This window comes from Lycorma delicatula, chromosome 11 (assembly GCF_047948215.1).
Source record: "Lycorma delicatula isolate Av1 chromosome 11, ASM4794821v1, whole genome shotgun sequence".
Classification (NCBI taxonomy): Eukaryota; Metazoa; Arthropoda; class Insecta; order Hemiptera; family Fulgoridae; genus Lycorma; species Lycorma delicatula.
The window spans coordinates 80310725-80331281 of record NC_134465.1 but is presented as its reverse complement, the minus strand read 5'-3'; the positions used below and the strand labels follow the sequence as shown (position 1 = coordinate 80331281).

Genomic DNA, 20557 nt, shown 5'->3' with positions numbered 1-20557 from the left:
TACAGTTTCAAATTAAATTTACAATTTATTAGTAATCTGTAGTCAGTTCCATGCCGGTACGCACGCACCCTCACACGCACATGTTGATTCTACTTTATTATTTTTAATTATAAAACGAACATGTTTATCAATTTAATATTTTTGCGTGAAAATTTCGTTAATCGTTTCATCACTAACCATTCATAAACTTCTAGGCGGGCGATATTTTCACACCTAGCTTATGTATCGGTTAATTAATCTAAAGACAATTTCTATAAAGATATATTCGAATCATTCTACTATTCTTTTAGCATAACATTTCCTTCAATACCTTACAGCGAATAGGCCTTACAATAAGCCGTATTGTAATGTTAGTACAATTAGTGTTAGAATACAATTTTTATGAAATTTTAATCACCTCAATGTATAATATTTTGAACATTATTATAATTTTAAACATAATTTGATTTAATTATATATGTGCGTGTGTATGTGTGCGTGCGCGCGCGCGCGTGCTGATGTTCCATTTTTTCAAACATATATTCAAAAATTAATGCAAGAAAACAATTAAATACAGTAAAGTAATGGAAAAGGAAATTGCAGCAGAAACCAATTATTTATAAATGTTAGAACAAAAGAGAACGGTTTTAATAAAAGAGGGAGAACGTTATCGACTTGTCAAGAAATATTAGAATCTCCAAGGTTACTGTCATCAAAATCATCACTGTCACTTTAACTATCTTCTTGTAAAGAAATAATAAACGATTCATTGTATCGCCGGTAATGTGATCTTGCCGAGTATATTCATTCGGCTTCTGTTTCCTTAACTTTATCACAATACACCTCCAATTTTTTTTTCATCCATGTCGGCCACTTATTTTCACATAGCTTTGAACATTTTTGTTCAAACGTTCAAACGTTACGTTATGACTTGCTACGTACCATTTAACGTCCGATCAAACCATCTCGATACGATTTTTAAATCGGTGCGGTATGGAGGTAATCGGAGAACGTCACGCCTTTTCTTGAAAAAGTTCGTCGAAGGAACATAGACGGTAAACGTTTTCCTGTTTGCTTTTATCGATTTGTACAACTGCGGTTTCAGCATCGAGAAAAAATGAGGAACAGAACCCGCAACCGTTTTATCATATCTTCCTTTCTTTGATCGCAAACCGGTGATTTTTTAAAGCGGTATTTTGATCGGAAGCGTTAACAGAAATTATCACAGAATTATCAATAAGGTTTTAGAAGTAATATCTCTTCTGTCCATTTTAGATAATTTTTCACTTTCATTTGAACTTTGTAATCGCTATTTTTAGATACCTGAACCACATTACACTAAGATTTGTTTGTAGCTTGTGAAGTAACATATATATATATATATATCTATATTTCACTAAGGGTATTAAAAAGTTGAAAGAAGTCGGCCTAATTGTATCAGATTTCAAGATGATTATTTAGAAAATAAATCAGACGACACAGTTGTCAACTGCGCGTTGCGGGAATGTCCTAGAACTTTGGGTTGTTTCTGATGCACGGCTTACACACACAACTTAATTTAAAATATTTATCGTTTTATTTAAACTGAATATTTTTTCGTTTATTTAATTCAATGATAACTAAAGCGCGAGCGCATACCGTATTTAATTCGCGCAGATGTGGTGTTACTAGCGGCGAGGTCGACACTAACTAAATTAATTACTTTCACAACTTACACGGAACAAATTTCGCTTGTACAGTCGGCTGAACGGTGTAGCCGCGAGGCTTAACGAACCAGATACCGAGTCGACCAGGCAATCGAGTTCGATACCCAGGTAGACGAGTTACTTTTTTACACTTTAAATATTATTCATTTATTTAGTTCTACCGCTCACCTGTGACGTCACAACACAGAAGACGAATACAACAGCATTTTTTGGGATGGGAATGCGATTTTGCGAGAACCTTTTTTGCAGATATTATTTTTTAATCGTTAACAAATGTACCCAAGAAAAATATGACCTTAATCAGGCGAAGACTGGAGATACTGAGGGTGACCTTGCTCTATAGCCTCACCGCATTCACCTTTTAAGTTGAAAATTTAATGGAATCAATGCCCCAATTGTAGGAGTAATGTGACCACGTTAGGTGAAAATCAGTCCGGTAGTTCTGGAGATATAAGGTGATTTAGAGGCCAATACCGAACACACGCATACGAACATTAACATTCGGAATACTTCCATCCTGTTTTTGGGTTCCTTAGGAGTCAAAACGTAAAGCTCCAGTGAAAACCATATATGCCCAAATCAAACCGGTTACAATACTTCCCCTTCTAGAACTATAGCGCTGTCTAGACGGGAAATTAACAAAGATAAAAACAAAAAAAAAACTTGTTTTCTCTGTCAGGCCGGTACATTTCCGAACGACCTTTGTGTAATTAAAATTTTGAAATTTTAATTATATATATTATCAGAGTTTTACAGCAAAGGTAGAGTTTATACCAGTAGGAGATGTCATTGTACCGCTGTACCGTCAGAACTTCCTGATAATGCAATATTAATAAATCAACTTCGGTTACACATTTCTGTTATTCAGTGAAATACTACAAAAAAAACAATCTAGATAGGAAATGCGGATAGGTATTGACTGGAATTTAAAACAAAAATAAAAATAGTACAAAAATGAAACAGATAGATGAAAACAGGAGATAGAGAATGGACGATGATGGTGTGACAATAGAGTTGAAAAGTGAAAAAAGATCATTAATTCATGTTAGTAGTAAACATACGTTTACGTTAAAGCAAAAAAAAAGGAACGCTTAAACTGTATTTGAAGTATATTAGAGGATGTGGTGGGTATGAGAACGAGTGAAAAATAATAGGAGGGTATTTGATGAAGGTGAGGAGAAATTCAATCCTACAGGCAGTTATAAAGAGGGAAGTATTATATTCGCTCTCTCGCTTGATCATTTCTCTTTCTATCAAAATACAATTTCTCATTCCCTATTGTACACTACTGATGATATAAAATAGAAACATAATTAAAGGCTGCCTGCCAGCTTGCCTACGTAACAGATCAGTCAGTCAGCCACTCGATCATTTTATACACTATATACACATCGTTTATTATTATTTTTTCATGAGGTTTAATTAAAAATGAGTAATGTATTTTAAATCATATCAGTTTTTTTATATATAGACACAAAACGAGAGTATATTAAAAGCAAATAAAACGCATATTTATACATTTCCGTCCTTTTTTTAAATTTTAAACCTCGTCTCCACTCACCAGTAATTAACTTCCCCTACCTTCAAATTACCATCAATTCTGGACGCAACCGTTATCGAACTATACGATAATCATAGTTATAATGCTGATAAGAAAAATACACACACGCGCACACAAATACACAGAGTTCAAGAGAGTGAGAGAAAACAAAACTTCGATCATCTGGATACGAATAAACCGTCAAATAATTTAAAAATAAAATAACTAGTTAATACTTTATAAGTGAATCCCAAACTGTGCGCCGCTGTTTATTCACAGTGGCGCAGTAAAATATTGTAAAAGCTTCGTAATTAATTGAACCCGACATTTATAATTATTAATTTAATGTTAATAAGGTAAAGAAATAATGAAGATACACGAGTTCTCTTACTTACCAGTGAGTAGTCATACTTTTACTTAGGGTAGGGCGCCATAGAAAAATTTTAATTGAAAAAGGGCGCCGCGACTCGGAAAAGTTTGGAAACCACTGTTTTATACGATCGAATTATCACGGTTACATATCACGGAAGTTGACGGTCAAATTTCCATAAAGTAAAAAAATAAAGCCAATTTAGTTTTACCTTAGTCGTTTGGTTTCGTAAAAGGTTTTCAGGCGCAAAATAGAAAAATTTTGCTTTCTTTCTTCAGGCTGAACAGAAACAGAGGCCTTCTAAATAAAAAAAAATCTTGAGGAGATAAATCCGAAAAGTATTGTTTTCTATACAAAAGTTCTGATTTCTGTACATTTAAGCTAAAATTTTAAGAAGAAAAATTCATATCAAAATTATTTCAATTTTCGTTTTTAATATTATCTGTTACAGGAATTTTTTACTTCCTTGTACGAAGTAAAGGAAGTATTGTGATCGCGCAAAATTTCGGTTTTCAGATTTCAACGGAAATACAAATTTTGATTAGTTTCGGCATGACGTCTGTACGTCCGTATATACGTTGTGCATCTCGCATAACTCAAAAACGACTAGCCGTAAAATGTTGAAATTTTTATTTAGGACCGTTGTAACATTATCAGTTGTCACCTTCCCTTTTGATTGCAATCGATTGGACCAAAAGCGTCCAAAAAAGACCCAAATCCAAAACATTTGGATTTTTCTTAACTGCAGTAATAAGCCCTCATTGAGAGCGTTTCAACGATATATCATAAGGGGTACTTATTTTCACTAGTTCAAGAATTCTTTGGTTCCGCCCAATAAAACTTTAATTAATTAAATATTTGGATCGTACAACGGACATCGGTTCGAATCAGACTTCATCTCCTTTTTTATAACTTTTTTTTTTTTAATTTAAATATTTTTATACAATTTAATATTTTACGATTTTAATATTTTAAATATTAATAATATTAACCATTTATAATTTAAAAAAATTACAATTAATATGCGTAATTCAATAATAACAATAAAAAAAATGAATAAAAATCAGAAGTTATTAGTGAAATAAAAATCTATGTACTCCTCATTTTAATTTAAAATCTTTTACAGATGTTAAAAATTCTTAATAAATCAGTATATTTAAACCAAAAAAAAAATCTATGTGATGTCGGATTCAAACTGATGTGTGCACGGTTACGGATCCGACACGTCACATTCTCACTTACACCGCATAACTTGAGCGACGTGAAACAAAATAAATATTTAAACTAATATAAAATGGTGATACGGACACCACAAAAAAATGTGATGCAATGCGGCGTCCACCACAATGCAACTGTGTAACTGTCCGCTTTAAAGAATTGGAGGATCGTATTTCACTTTCAAATGAAATAAATTTAAATAAAGTGCAGCAAAAAATGTGTATATGTAATTTAATAGCCGCACAAGGAAGTCGTGTATGGTCCATATCAGATTTTTTTCTTTTAACAATATAATATCTCTGCTATCATATCAAACAGAGATGTGGGAAGCAAATTCAGGACGTGTGTAAATATTAAAGAAAATTATCGCGAACAGAATTATAATTATTATTAAAATATTTAAATTTTCTACTAAAATGATCCTCATCATTTTTATATTGACAGTCAATCAAAAATCATTTCTTTGGAAATGATTTTTTTTTTTCTACAAGCTTATTTTTTTTCGCAAAATTTATATCGCCCATTTAGTTTCATCCATTGTATATAAGTGACCGTAAAATTTGAGTCTTCCTTTTTCTCATTGTATAGTCTACTTTTTTATTTTACGCTCCCCACTTTTTTCCCATTTTTTCACATAAAAATTACTTAATATAGCACGTTTATAATAAATAAAACATTAGAGAAATACCATAGTAACCCTATAACTCGGTAAAAATAACCCGATAATACATTAGAGAAAACCCACTAACATGCTGTTTTATACCGGAATTTTAAAAATTCTCCAAATTAAAATATTTTATATATAATTATAGATATAAATTATAAAAGTAATCTAACCGATTTTAATCTTCGCTCGCTAATCTTGACTGATTAACAATAATGTTTTGATTTAAATAATAAATTCAGTAATTATTGCAATTATTTATTATTTAAATAATCAAAACATTACTTAATTACTCAAGGTTAGCGAGGGAAGCGAGCGTAGGTTACGTTTGATTAGATAATAATTTCTCTGTACATACGTCCAACTGATTTTGAAGAATTCTGCCTCTATTGTACTTTTTGAAAACGAGGATTCGTCTATTTCTACCGTCATTCCTGGACCGCCTACCGTTTTGGGTTTTTTAATAAACGATCAACTCACAAAAATTTCTCTCAGGTACATTTTCCAATCCGTTATTGTTACACCTGACATTAACCTACGCTAGCTTCGCCGAGTAATCTTGATTAATATTTTAATATGTTTACCGATATAAAACAGCATGTTAGTCTGTTTTCTCAAATGTTTTATTCAATTATCAAAAATCAATTATCTCATATTATTAAATCACGCTATATTTAGTAATTTTTATTTGAAAAAATGCGAAAAAGAGGGGTTAAAATGAAAAACTTTCCGTTTCCCGATTACTTAAAATTATTTTATAATTTTAATCCGTGGATTTTTCTTAAATTTTTTTTTTCAACTTTTTAATATAGTCATATTTTTCCAGAAAAATTCTATAGGCCTTCCGGTAAAACTACTATACTTCCGGTAAAACTAATTTTATACATGTAATAATCTGGGATAATATTAAAAAAAAATTGAAGGAAAATGCCGTTTTGCCGAGACAAAAAGAAGAAGAAATCAATATCAGTTTGGAACATCTATGCAAATTATAGATGTATATTTGTGCTGACGTAATATTTGAGATTAAAATCAATAGTATAGCGCGACAGTACATTATCCGTCTTGTTCTAGCAAGAGACCGGTCGATCTGTTATAGTCAACAATAAATTCTGCGCTTTATAAATAGTATTTTTCTATACTTATAACCGAGATTTTCTTTATGTCCTTATATAAATCTTTTCTTTTTGAGGCATCTCAAATTTAAAAATATATATATACTTTTTATTACAAATCAATTAAAACTTAGGAGTCCATCTATTTTTAATGTTTTTTATTACTTTTTTACAAATTTTTTAAATCTTACTTGAACTTTACTTTTGTGTATTTATCATTTCAAATACTTTACTTTTCAACTTGTTAAAACCCTATTAGCTCTGGAGCTAAAATTAACGTTCCGGGATCGGTCCCGGCTACTATTTGACGAACGACAATTTAAACGTTTAAGATAATCGTAAAAAAGACATTATCAAATAATAATGAATATTAATTACTTTAACTTAATCTCTTAAAAAAATAAATAATCGATTGTCAATACGTAAAATTAAAAAAAATATTTTTAATCCACTGTATATCATTTATAGAAAAGAAGATAGTTTTTAAAGTTGAGATTATTAATGCGACTGCAATCGAATTAAAGAGAATAATGCAAAAAGTAGTAAAAAGTAAAGCAAGAGAGACAACTGAAAAATAACTTTATAACTTAAGAAGGACATATTCAGGACAAGATAGATTCCCTAAGAATTAATTAATGAAGGTAACTAGAATCTTCCTTCAACTATGTCATTAGATAGACGAAAATACTTTCCAACATAAAAGTAATATAGAATAGAGTCATTAAGGAAGTACGTATAATAGTATATGATTTACAACTTTCAGTGTGTGTGTGTGTGTGTGTGTGTGTGTGTGTGTGTGTGTGTGTGTTTGGGAAGGGTGGTTTAATAAGAGGCCAACACAACCGCATCGTAAGTAATCTACTTTCTATTGATACCTTAAATGTATCTACTCAAGAATCTACTTAACTAAAGACTTCTTCACTATTACCAACACGCTAACATTTCTGGTCTGTGACAAGGAACGAATAATCTTTGATAATAACAAACATAAGTAAAATACTGCTTTTCTTTTTTCTACCGAAATAAAATAAATACGGCTGCGGCTACCTAAAGAGACTGTTATAACGGGTTACTCTCGAACTAATAAATTTTTTTATTCTTAATTCACTACGATTATTGTGATTTCAAAAGGTAATTTTGTGAATTCCCGGTAGATAGATATCATTAATAAATAATAAACATCGTATATAGCAGAATTCCAGAAATCTTGTTTAAACGTCGGCCGGCTGAAATATATCGCGCTCTGGATCGTAACGGGAGAACAAAATTTGCACAAAACGACAGGTGTCGCCAACTCGCAGTCTCATTACCCTGCTAGTAACATTTCAAAGCTCGCTGAGGCACGCCCTCTCATTTTCTGTCGGTCGACATCGTTATGGAGTCGAGAGCGCCTGCTAAATCAAAATCAGCGCATTTAAAATAAAGAGCGGCGACTAAATTTTTAACAGTCGATAAAGCGAAAGCCAGTGATATTTATCGTCATATAAAACGGTTTACAGCGATGACACGGTCGATCGAAACACTGGACGGAAAATTTCGTGCATCAGAAACCGATAAAGCGAGTACCGAGGATGAAACTCACAGCGGTCGACCGGTTTCTATGACCGATTAAAATTACCAAAAGGAAGCGAACATTTTCTACGGTCGTGAAGACGAGTGTGTTTTGTTTGACGATCTACGAAGCGGATAATTCTGCAATAAGATAACGCTCGACCGCATGCAACACGTAAAACCGTCGAGGGTCTTGAGAAATTAAAATCTGAACTTATTTCGCACCATCATTACTCAACAGATTAGGTGATTTTCACTCTTCCCGCAATTAAAGGCGGATAATCAGGATGTTAGTTTCATAACGGATGATGAACCTGAGGGTTGCTACGAGGACGCGGATCAAGTTAAAACGAACTGCCAGCATTCGTTTTAGCAGAATGAGAAAAACGGTCCACAGTTGAGAGAAACGTGTAGCTGTAAACGGTAACTACGTCAAAAATAAATCTAGATTTTTATAATAAATAAAATTTACTCTTATGCCATATCGGTTTCACCTGAGTATTATTATTATTATTTCCTTTCATTTGCGAGTTATATGCGACTGTGCGTAACTTTTCAGCCGCCTCGTGAGACAGGAACGGTCTACCAAACCGGTACGGCTCCTATATTTGTTGACGAATCAGCGGTATATTTTCTTCTTCAACCGTTTTAGCTATATCTTAACTGTCTGTCAGACACTTCAACGAATCAGATGTTACTTTGTTTAAAATAAAAGTTTTAATACACCAGAAGACCGTATCAACGATTTAAAAATATTAATCTTTATAATTTTTAAATATCCAAAGGTAAAATTTTCAAACTAATTTATTTTGTAAGATTTTCCGGGTACAGTTACGGAAAATTTCACTAAAATATCTCAATCCGTTTTTAAGAAATACGTTTTTATTTTTTAAAAAAATACACAAAATGGCGAAAGGGCGAAAAAAGCAAGGTAGGGATTTGACCGCATTTACTTTTTTGTTTTGTTTTGATGTCCTAAATCAGTTCCTTCAGCTTGGCATCACCTCCCGGAACACCGTATATAGCTAACGCCGGGAGGAGGGAAACATGGGTATGCATCCACGGGTTGTCCGATGGGGATGAAAATCAGACCAAAGCAGGAAAACATATATATATATATGCATATAATAAATATTTTATTTTAAAATTCTTTAGGCTGTACAACCGTTTAATACGAATAATTCACATAATAATTAAACAACGTTTTCTCTTCAAGTATGACTAAACCGTAACTTATAACAAGCCTTCTAATATTTAAAAAAGCGGTTGGAAGCCCAAAGTTACTGCCTTATCCAAACATGAGAAGGAGCATAAACACAGTATTAACTTTCAACAAGTGAAAAATTTAGACTACGATCTAAAGAATACAAGGAGTATTGGAAGTAACGGAAACGATTCGTATTTTCCAATGTGAAAATTCCATTAACAACACAACTGATATTAATGAATTAAGTAATATTTATTGTGATATAATTTAATATTTTCCATTTAGTTAGAGGTATAACGGTACAGAATTACGAATTAGGTTTAACGTTTATTTTAATTTTTAATTTTATCATTCGTCAAAATTTTCAGTTTGCTGAATCGAATAATAACTATATTTACGTAACATATGATTTTGTAAGTTTTGGTTTAGTTATACTAGAAAAGTAAAACGTTGTTTAATTTTTTTTTTTTTGTTGTAATTTATTCACATTAAACGGTTGCATATACACTAATACACTAGCATCCCCAACGCGGCTTCACCCTCTCTATTTGGTTACTTGCGCAGGTTACTTTCTCGACGCGGTCAATTTTTTAATTTTATCTTTTTTTAGTCGAGTAACTGTAGCCAGGTGCAGCCATTCGGCACGTATGGCAGTAGCTATGTCGGTTGAGCCACCGAGCGCTATACACCGTCACACCACTAAAAAAATCGAAATTAAAAAAAAAACGAAAACGGTTTTCACTTATTTATTCCAAGATTATTTGCAAGCGCAAATCTACTGAATATAGCTTTTAGTTTAGTCGGAAATATTGGAATTTCGTAATCACTGTTCAAACAATTTTTATCATTCTTCACCCCCTTTAAAGGTCGAATTTCATAAAATCTAGATATTTGCTTTTTAGATATTCACATGAAGATTTTACAAACGAAAAATCAAGTCTGTATCTTTATTTATTACCGAAAAATTAAAAAAAAAAAAAAATCTGATGAACTTCTTTGTACGCCTATTGAATTACATATATTATTTTTTTATTACATTTTTTCCACATATATTTTGTTGTTCTTGAAACATTACTTATTGTAAACATTTTTTTTTACGATGGGAGGTTGATAATTATTAACAAATCAATACATTTAAATTAAAAAAATTAAGTTAAAAAAAAAGGAAATGAAGTCGGATTCGAACCGCTGTGTCTTCCCCGTATAAGACACAAATATTTCGTTAATTAAAATTTTATCGGGCTATAATTTTGGAGCCGATGGAATTAAGTACCGTTTGTGGTATATTTGAAAATCTCGCAGTGAGAGCTATCACTGCAGTTACGAAAAATTCCAAAATCCAAATCTCTTGGATTTTGGGCTTTTTTGGACACTTTTGGTCCAATCGATTGCAATCAAAAGGCGAGGTGCACAACTATATGTTACAACGTCCTAAATTCAAAATTTCAACATCACGCCGAAACTAATCAAAATGGATTCTGGGATGGTCAAAATGGATATTTCCGTTGAAATCTGAAAACCGAAATTTTTGGCGATTACCATACTTCCTTGTACGTTCCGTTCAAGGAAGTAAAAATAGCCGGGTCTGAAAAAAATTAAAAAATCCATTGTAACCGTGTAAACTTGGAATTTCAAAAAAACAAATCTATAGATAGGGTTTAGATATTCACATGAAGATTATTCAAACAGAAAACCAAATCGGTATCTACATTTGTTATCGCAATTAATAAAAATAGTGAGTTTCATTATAAATCAATTTTAATCCTTTGAACTCGTAATTTCAAAAACATTTCTTTCTTAGTATGCACTTACACCGTAAGAAGAACATATTATACAAATTTTCATCAATTTATCTTCAGTAGTTTTTGCTGAGCTTAGATTATGAATCACTCACGACATGTCGTTTTATATATATATAAACGTATAGTTAAATCTTTGTGCCAAACTTGAATTTTGTTTGTCAAAGGGTTTTTGAGGTACGAGGAAAAATTGTTTAAAAATAATGTTGGATATCCCCTCATCCCTTAATGTCTATTGCCTTAAAGGTTTGGAATTTTAATAACCTAGTAAATACTTTCATCATACTAAAACTCATTTTTTACCGTTACAAACATAAGAGTTAAAATTTAAAATGACGAAGACTAACCGTTCCTCTTTTTTTAGTTCTGTCCAGAATTTAATGCTATCAATGCTACATATATAAAAATTATTTCGTTTTTCAAAAGATTTAATTTGAGCCAAACCTTAAATATTAATTAAAATACAGGCCAACACATAAGCTTCTGGAAATTTCTACCCTTTTTCACATTTTTTTGGACTAGTTTTCGTTAAACGTCGACATTTATAAAAACATTGCTACTGTGTATAGCAGAAATAGAACTAATTATAGCCGGGAAAGTAAAAATAACATTTCAAACAAATAATCGTTAGATTTATTGAACGTTTATTTATTAAAAGGATACTACTGAACGGGTAACTACTTTACAATATTAATTTAAATTTCCCTTAAGCGTCAAAGTAATATTTCCCTGCGTCAACATTTGCCTTTAGACGTGCATATTAACGGTATATGAATGCGAGAGTGATTAAGTTTAAACCGATGTTGTTTTTAAACGAGCTATTTTAATTACTCGTAGTTTTAATATTATAACCGTTCGTAATGTATAAATTTTGTTGACAGAGAACTCTCTATCAGAGATATTAATGATAATGTTAACTGCTACGAGTAAATATTTTGCGTACAGTTATTAAATCAGCAGTAAATATAACGTTAAAACTAAAGCTACACGAATCAAAAAATACACCGTAACGATAAAAAGAAGATTGTTGGAAAGCCAAAAAAGAATTTTACGATTAATTCGATGACGATATTCGAAAACTGCCGGATTGTTGATTTTATTACAGACCCCCGAAGCGGAAGACATCCGCCTAGTGACGATCCCGGTCGCGACACCACCCCCTCCGTTGCTAGCCCAGAGGGGCTTTACCGGAGTTCGTCTTTTAGACCCTCTAAACTTGATAACACAAGTCTAAAGTTGATAACACAGAGGACAAGTTTGTTCTCTGTCAGGATGCCACCGTTGCAATGCCTCGGCAGACATTTCCATCAGTGTGTTCATACAATTTACTATCGCCGTCGTATGGCTTCTTTCGACCACGACCGCGTACCGTAACTTACAATCCTCAACCGGCAAATTAACCGATTCCCGGAACCGCGATTGACGCGTCTTCCTCTAACACCGAAGATTTAACAGAGAATCTCTTCCTACATCTAACTTCAATTATACTATGCGATCAGACAGACGTTACTGGATCGAGTCTTTATATACCAAAAATACTATCCTCATACCGACAAAATAAGTTGAAAACGTTAAACGCAACAACGACAATTTTGTCCTGCGATTCAATGTACTCTTGCTTTACTTTAAAAATCGAGAAACAGATTCACAGATTTAATACGCCTATCTAATGACAACACGCCCTATCTCTCTCCGCTCTGGTCCGCTTTCGGGAGCGAGGTCAATGCCTACACCCGCTTACACCGCAGCTCCACTGTAGAGTTCTCCACACATCCATTCTCATCGTAACAGCAAATATCTCAGCTAACCGGTGCTCGATACAAAAACGCCGATCTTTGCGAAGTAAGCACCTCGGCTGGCCCCTAGACAACCGGATAGTTATTCTATCTATACACCTAGGATGAAGTCTGAAACCTTTTTTAAGCTACTTATCCAATGATTTCGTAATCATCTCCGAGTTTTCAATATACGAGGTGTGTGAGAAAAGTAATGAGACTGACATTTTACTTACCAAAGTTTTTATTTTTTTCAAACAACAATCTTATCCCCTTCAAAGTAGTTCCCTAGGACAGCTGTATACCGGCGGAGTCGTTGTTCCCACTCACGGTTGAAAACAGTTGGTTGAGAGTTTGTCCTGGAGAAACAAATTCTTTATGCACGATACACTTACTGTCAAAAAAGCAAATCAGTATGGTTTTGATTTTTGATTTGCTCATTCGACATTTTTTCGGTCGAGGAGATGACGGAGTGTGCCACTCTTGGGTTTTGCCGCTTTGTTTCAGGATTATACTCCATCCAGAATTCAGCACCTGTGATCATACGATTTAAGAATTCTTGGTCATTGTTAATCCTCTCAAGAAGACCAACGCACACGTTTCTTCGATTGTCCTTCTGTTCCGTCGTGAGGTTTGTCGGCACCGATTTCGCACAAAACTTTCGAATGTCCAAATCGTCTGTCAAAATTTGACGTACGGTGAAAGCGTTTAAATTTAACTGTTCACTCATCATCCTTATTGTTAAACGACGGTCTGATCTCACAAGAACCCTCACACGCTCAACGTTTTCGTCAGATTTTGAAGTCGAAGGTCTCCCTGAGCGAGGTTGATCTTCAAAGTGTTTTCGGCCTTCCAAAAATGATTTGTGCCGGCGAAAAACTTGTGCTCTTGTTAAGCAATGTTCCCCATACGCCTGTTTCAACTTTCAAAGGTCACACTCGCGGATTCCCCAAATTTAACACAAAACTTGAACGCACAACGTCGCTCTAAATTCTGATGCTTCATTTTCGTAATGCACAACAAAAACATTACTTCACTGATGGCGCTGTCAAAAATAATTTGTTGGCTGAACGGAGTTGAAACTCATACTCAGCTTGTGGAAGGGATGAACAAATCGGTCTAGCAAAGACCGGTAGACACAGCGTTGCCAGATCGCTCGCAGCGTTACCAATCTCATTACTTTTCTCACACACCTCGTAACCTCGTAACATCTCGCAACAAAATTTGACTATTTTCAGAATTTTAAAAATGTTATCATTATGGACTAAACAAGAATGTATGAAACGATTGAATAAAATCAATACCATATATTCTGATTGATATCTTAGTTAAAATACATAAAATGCGAATGGGGGAAGGGTTGTTGTACAGCTAAATATTTTTATAATATATTTATTTGTACAAATTTTGAATACAAATTATTCTTGTATACTTAATCATTTTGAAATTTTCTAGTGAATTTAATTTATAAATGAAGTAACATCGTTTTTTTTTTTAATTTGGAAATGAATTTGTTAAAATATTAAGCGAAATGAAATCGCTACAAATTAATAAGTTTTAATTTAAAATAGCAATATATTTAATTCAAGTAAATTTAGAGATTATGGGTCGGACCCGTGATTATCATTTTGGTTCCTTGAGCCAAAATGACCCCTCCTCCTTCTTCTTCTTTACCGTATCCACCCACACTCCTAAAATACCCATTAGTTGGTCGCTGTCGTCTTCCGTATCATTCTTCATGAGTGCACCCTTGGTAGTCGCTGTAACGAGACTTCTACGTAACTCTCTCTTGCTTTCCTAAATCGTGATTAATGACTCCAGTGACCCTTTTATCTTGTAATCAACCTACCTCCCTCACCCTTATCAATCCTTCTTCTTCTTCTTCGTTGCCTCAAACTAACCTCTTACTATAACTAAAATGCTGTTACTCTATCAACGACATGGAAACTGAAGAAAGACATCTTCTAATTGGCGTACTGCCAAATTAACTTACAATTCAAATTAGAATTCCTATTGAAATATAAGCATTTTAACGATCATGTAAATCTTTTCTCCCATTTTTTAATAATAATTTGTTTTAAACGTTCATCATTTTTTTGAGAGATTTTTATATTAAATATGCCACAAAGTTTTTGAATATTAATGAATTAAAATCAATTATAACATAAAAAATAAACACGATTTTAGAAAATGACTTTAGAAATGGATTTCTACAGGATGGTTCTAAAGGTAATGTAATTTTTATTTCGATATTGACTTCAAAAGATAAACATTAATATCTCAGGAACAACAAAATGAAACTAAACCGAGATTTTTTCCCATTAATATAAAATAATGCAACTGTTCTTTAGGAATAATCGTGCGCTATAACTTTGAGGAAGGTTTTTTTTGGTGGATGATTATGGAACCACTGCCAAACAATTTAATATAACGTATATTCAGTCAAAAACTTTCAAATTAAAATCTGTTTAATGACATCAAAAGAAAACGGATAAAATGTGAAATCGGATACCGGCTTTCCCATTTCACGTAGGGGCCTAAAGGTTCAATAAAATAAAAATCTAATGCACAGAAATACTTTGGTCCTAATAGAACTTAATGGTTAAACCGGTTTAGAAATATTAAATAAAATCTAAAAAAAAAACAATTATTTTTGGTAAGCCCAAAAATCATTTGTTTATCGGATCGGTGCTAAAACACAAATTAGAACTTACGACGAATATTTTTTTTTCAAGTTCCACGAGTTATTTTAGTAATTCGTTTTCTAAAAATATAACAAAAACTCTAAAAATAAATTAAGCTAATTATGTTTCTAATTAAGTCCGACGACTTAAAATTTCAGTACGGTAAACAACTCTTACAGTACAACAAGATTAAATTGCAGATTTTCCCTACGATGCGCTCACAAAAAGTAAAGATTTAATACAGGAGTAGACCTCACATAAGATTTAATACAGGAGTAGACCTCACATACACATATATATTTTTTTTTGAGTACATTTATCAAAATTTCTTAGCTTCGTCATTACTAGATCACTCGTTGACGAGTTCCGGATATATTCCATTTTCGTTCCGAAACGCGTCAACAGTGATTTAGTTAGTTACGACGAAGATAAGAAAGTTTGATAAATGTACTTTACATAAAAATTATGACGAGCTTAGAAGAAAGTTTATATATTTATTTATACATATTTATTTTAATAATATCCCACATCTGATTAAATCCAACATTTAATGGTGTCACTGCTTCATATATAAAAATATTATAGCCAGATTTCAGGTTGTAATGTTCAGGCAGTCCGGAAATATTTATTAAAATGCAGGTCAAAGTACACGCGTACTTATGTACATAATATATATATATATATATATATATATATATATATATACACACAAACACACATCCTTGCGGAATTTTAAATTAAATTAAATTGAGGTGGTAAATTAAGAATTTGTAATTACACAATTTTCGGTCACATTACAGTTTCTTTTTAAATAACTTAAATTACGAATTTCTCTACCTGATCATAATAAATTCAAATTCCGTACTGTATAATCTGTAAAGGAATAAATATCCTAAGAAATTAATAACTTTTATTTAAAAATAAAAAATTAACCCGTTTTATAATTTTAACTTCACCGGCTGCTGCAGCATCAACATACCAAGTATTCTAAAGAGTTAGTATAGCGATTAGTTAAAATTTTCGATATCGGGGTTTACGATAATGTCGTCTTTTCAAGATCCTCTTAGTCCGAAAAAAAAACCACTAAACCAAACTTCGGGAAGATGTATATATGTACGTTTGTTCGCTTAGAATTTAATTACTATCTCCGGACCGGGTCAATATAAATTCTTGGAAAACGGCTCAGATTTCTATATATTGGACATCGATGGTGTTAAATTTTAAACATAATTAATAAACGAGGAGAGGTAGTTTTCGCCGTTTTTTTTCTGTATATATCGTAGAAGATGAGCTTTAGTACGACGAAAGTACTACTTATTAAGTTATTTACCGTTCAAAAGTTTTAAATCTATCGGATTCAAGGATGGGGTGATAATGTACAGTTTTTCTGAACAATCTTTCCCTCATATCTCAAAAACCGAAAGATGAATTTCGGTCAACCGAAACCCGTAGACCGAAAGACATGAAATTTGGCACAAATATTTGACCGGGGATTTCCAAGAACCCATATTTTTTTGTTGATTTTGGGAATCTTGTTTTTTTTTTTAGTAAACTATATTTTTTAGGATTACTGAAAAACACTACCAAATCACAGGCCGAATTATTTTAGCAGATACTTACATTAATAAAAAGTCCTAAAAACAATAAAACTGAAGACCCGCACATAAAATATAAATGTTTTAACTTTAATTTTCAACATGGGAAATTCAGCTGTATCTAGTATTAATTGAGACGATATGGACAATTTTTTATAATTTCGAATATTTTGTTGTTTTTTTTTTTTTTAAGTTGTAACTGTTATTACAAATGGGGTAGGTAAGCTCGAGCAACATCAAATGAGACCCAAATCTTTTGATACCGTTTCCTGGAGATTATAATTACAATACTCTTACAATTTTGATGATAAAAACGACATCGGTCAAAAGGAATAATCGATACCAGTTCATTAAAATTTTGGATTTTATTTTCAATTATAGTGCATAATTTTTAAGAAAAAAAGGTACGTGATCGACGGGATTAAATCAGATTTTTTTACTGAATATTTTGACTTTTTTCACCGTTGTATTGTAAATGTTATGTAATAAAGTTATTTATATTTTAAAGGACCCTATGGCGTATTTGAAATAAAAATTTGTCAACGGCAAGGCCGAGAAAGTTATGTAATCCATTTTCGGCTCTTTAACTATGATATTCCTAGGGAAATTTTAACAAATTCTATATTAACTTGGTAATAAATATAGCTTTTCTTTTTAATTAATGTTTAAAGATTATTTATCTTATCTATTAGTCGGTAATAACAATTATTTTTAAAATTAAAACCACTAGAGGAGTAAAGAAGAGATTAAGACGAGAACTTCAACGACAAAGGAAGTTTTGTTTTTAGAAAGAAAAACCTATTCCGCAGCATGAATCTGAATTTGAGGAAGAGACCGGTAAATGCTATGTTTGGAGCGTACTTTTGTAAGGCGGTGAAACAAGGACGCTGGGGAAAAAGGAAAAGATAAGATCGAGGCTTTTGAGTTGCCGGTCTGAGGATGGAGAATATAAAACGGGTGAACGTAGAAGCATTAAGAAGAATAAATGAAGACAGAACAATATCGGCGACCATCAGCCTACTGTGAAGATAATGTTCAATTTGCATCTCGTAAGATATTCTACGACTTCCTCATCTCTAACGCACAATGAGTATATCATCATTGTAATGATGAGCATTAACCCTCAGTAAAAAAATAAATAATTTTTAACGGCCCTACTACGATAAAACTTTATTCTGAGTATAAACAAGAATTCAAACCGCATCTAAAAGGAAAAAACAGAACAATATTTCTGTGTGCAGTCAACATTTTCTCGTTAAGAAAAAAACAAAATGTACACCAAATCGATGGATTACTAAACAAACAAACCGGCTTGTACGGGCCAAACTCTACTTACAACCCCAATAAGAGAAGATGAAAAGAAAGTAACGCTATAGTTTTTATCATATATTTTCTTAAACCTCACCAGACATTTTTTACTAAAATAGTAAGCGACAACCAAATCACGACAGGACATTTCTTATCTATTTTGATACGGTCAGATAAGTTTTACGGGAGACAGTAAGCGGGGTGGTGGAAGATAAAAATTCATCCCACCGACCTCAAATATTACTTCAGTAGTAAGAACAAACAACTGAAGATGAAAAAAATAAACCGTATACCTCTGCGGTTTGTTCACAACTAAATCGGTTTTGATCATACAATAAGCTACATTTCTATTCTCTCCGCTTAAAATACAACGCATCTCAAGGAAATGCACCGTATATATTTTCAACTAAAATGAATTCAATTTGAAAAAGCGGAATTAAAGAGAGGGAAAAAATCAACGATTCTCAAATAAAACATCTCCGTGCAAAACAAAACAAATAAACCGTGATGAAAAGAAAACAGATCTACGGATACATAGATGTGTAGGTATACGTACGGATAAACGCAAGCGGGCGAACTTATGCTAGAACAAAAAGAACGATTGCTTTCGTAAAACACGAAGCGAATTTTGGACGCAACTTGTCATCTTTCCCGATAAACCTCAAATAATACAAAGAAGGAAAAAACGATATGTTTAATAATATATAAAAAAATAAAACTATTACTGTATAAAACTAACGGGTGTTTAAAAACGACACAACCACCCCTTTGTTTGACGAATGAATTTATTACAAAATTATTAACGTTAATAAAATACTTATACAATATTCAAATTACCTTTAATAACTCTACAATAGATGTTCAAAATGATTTCCTATGATCCCGATGCAGGTTCGTACACGTTTTATAAAATTTGCAGCCGCTTTTCGTAAAGTTTGCTCAATAATATTTGAAATCTCACTTTCAATGTTAGCCTTCGATTCGTCAAGCGTATGAGCACTGTTTTTAAAAACTATACTTTTTAAATACCCCCGAAGTAAAACGTCTGCCGGTGTAAGCTCTGAGGATCTTGGAGGTCAGAGCTCTTTCCATATCAAACGGTGGCCAAAGAATTCCCGTAACATATCTACCGTTTCATTAGCAGTACGACACGTTGCGTTGTCCTGCTGGAACCGAAATTCTCGTACGTGTAAATCTAACGCGGCAATAAACCGCTCGATTACGTTGCGATAAACCACACGCTCCACAGATTTGTTCAAAGATAAAGACGCCGGGAGATCGTACACCAAACACCAATTTTACGCGCGTGTAATGGTCGTTCGAGAAACGCGTGAGGATTTTCAGCGCTCCATATTCGCCTGTTTTGGCCACCCGAGTGAAACCAAGCCTAGCGGCTGAAGTAAACGCGATCTGCCTGTGAATATAACTTTCTGTGCGACTGAGTCAAACGTTCTTTCACATCCTCCAGAACTTCTACTGTTAAGTGACGGTCGACCTGTGCTTTTCGAATCGTGTTTACTCCCGTATGAATCGAATCCGATATTGTCGACTTATTAGGAATTGAGTGATGGGGGAATTTTATCCAAAAATCGTCTTTACTCGTTCGTAAGATTTATACGCGCAATAAATTTCACAAACAAACACGCGTTCGTCCTTGGAAAACGACATATTTAATACAATACAGAAGAATTTATACCGGTATAGCACTAGTGCATAAAAAAGACATTTCAAGTGTTACAAACTGCTAACCTACAGTACAATGTTTACAACTGACATGTACGGAGAAATAAAATTTATATATACGTGACCTTTTATATATATTCTACCTTCTTAATCTTAGGGTTGCATCCTCTTTGAAACACTCTTTATAAGAAATAAATAAATTAATAAAATATCTTAATACATAAATAAAGTTGATGTACAAAAAACCTTTTTTTTTATAATAACGAAAAGTTATTTAGAAGATATTATATTATTGTTTCATAACGAAATAAATCATCCCGTTGTTAAGTTTCGTATTTTTTAATTAAAACCAAATATACGTAA

The 20557-nt window shown here is 32.7% G+C and overlaps 1 protein-coding gene across 1 annotated transcript in view; it reads right to left on the bottom strand.

Moving 5' to 3' along the window:
- Positions 1-20557, bottom strand: part of rg (A kinase anchor protein rugose) — a 1091579-nt gene that overhangs the window by 655369 nt on the left and 415653 nt on the right. The gene's annotated exons all lie outside the window — the stretch shown is intronic.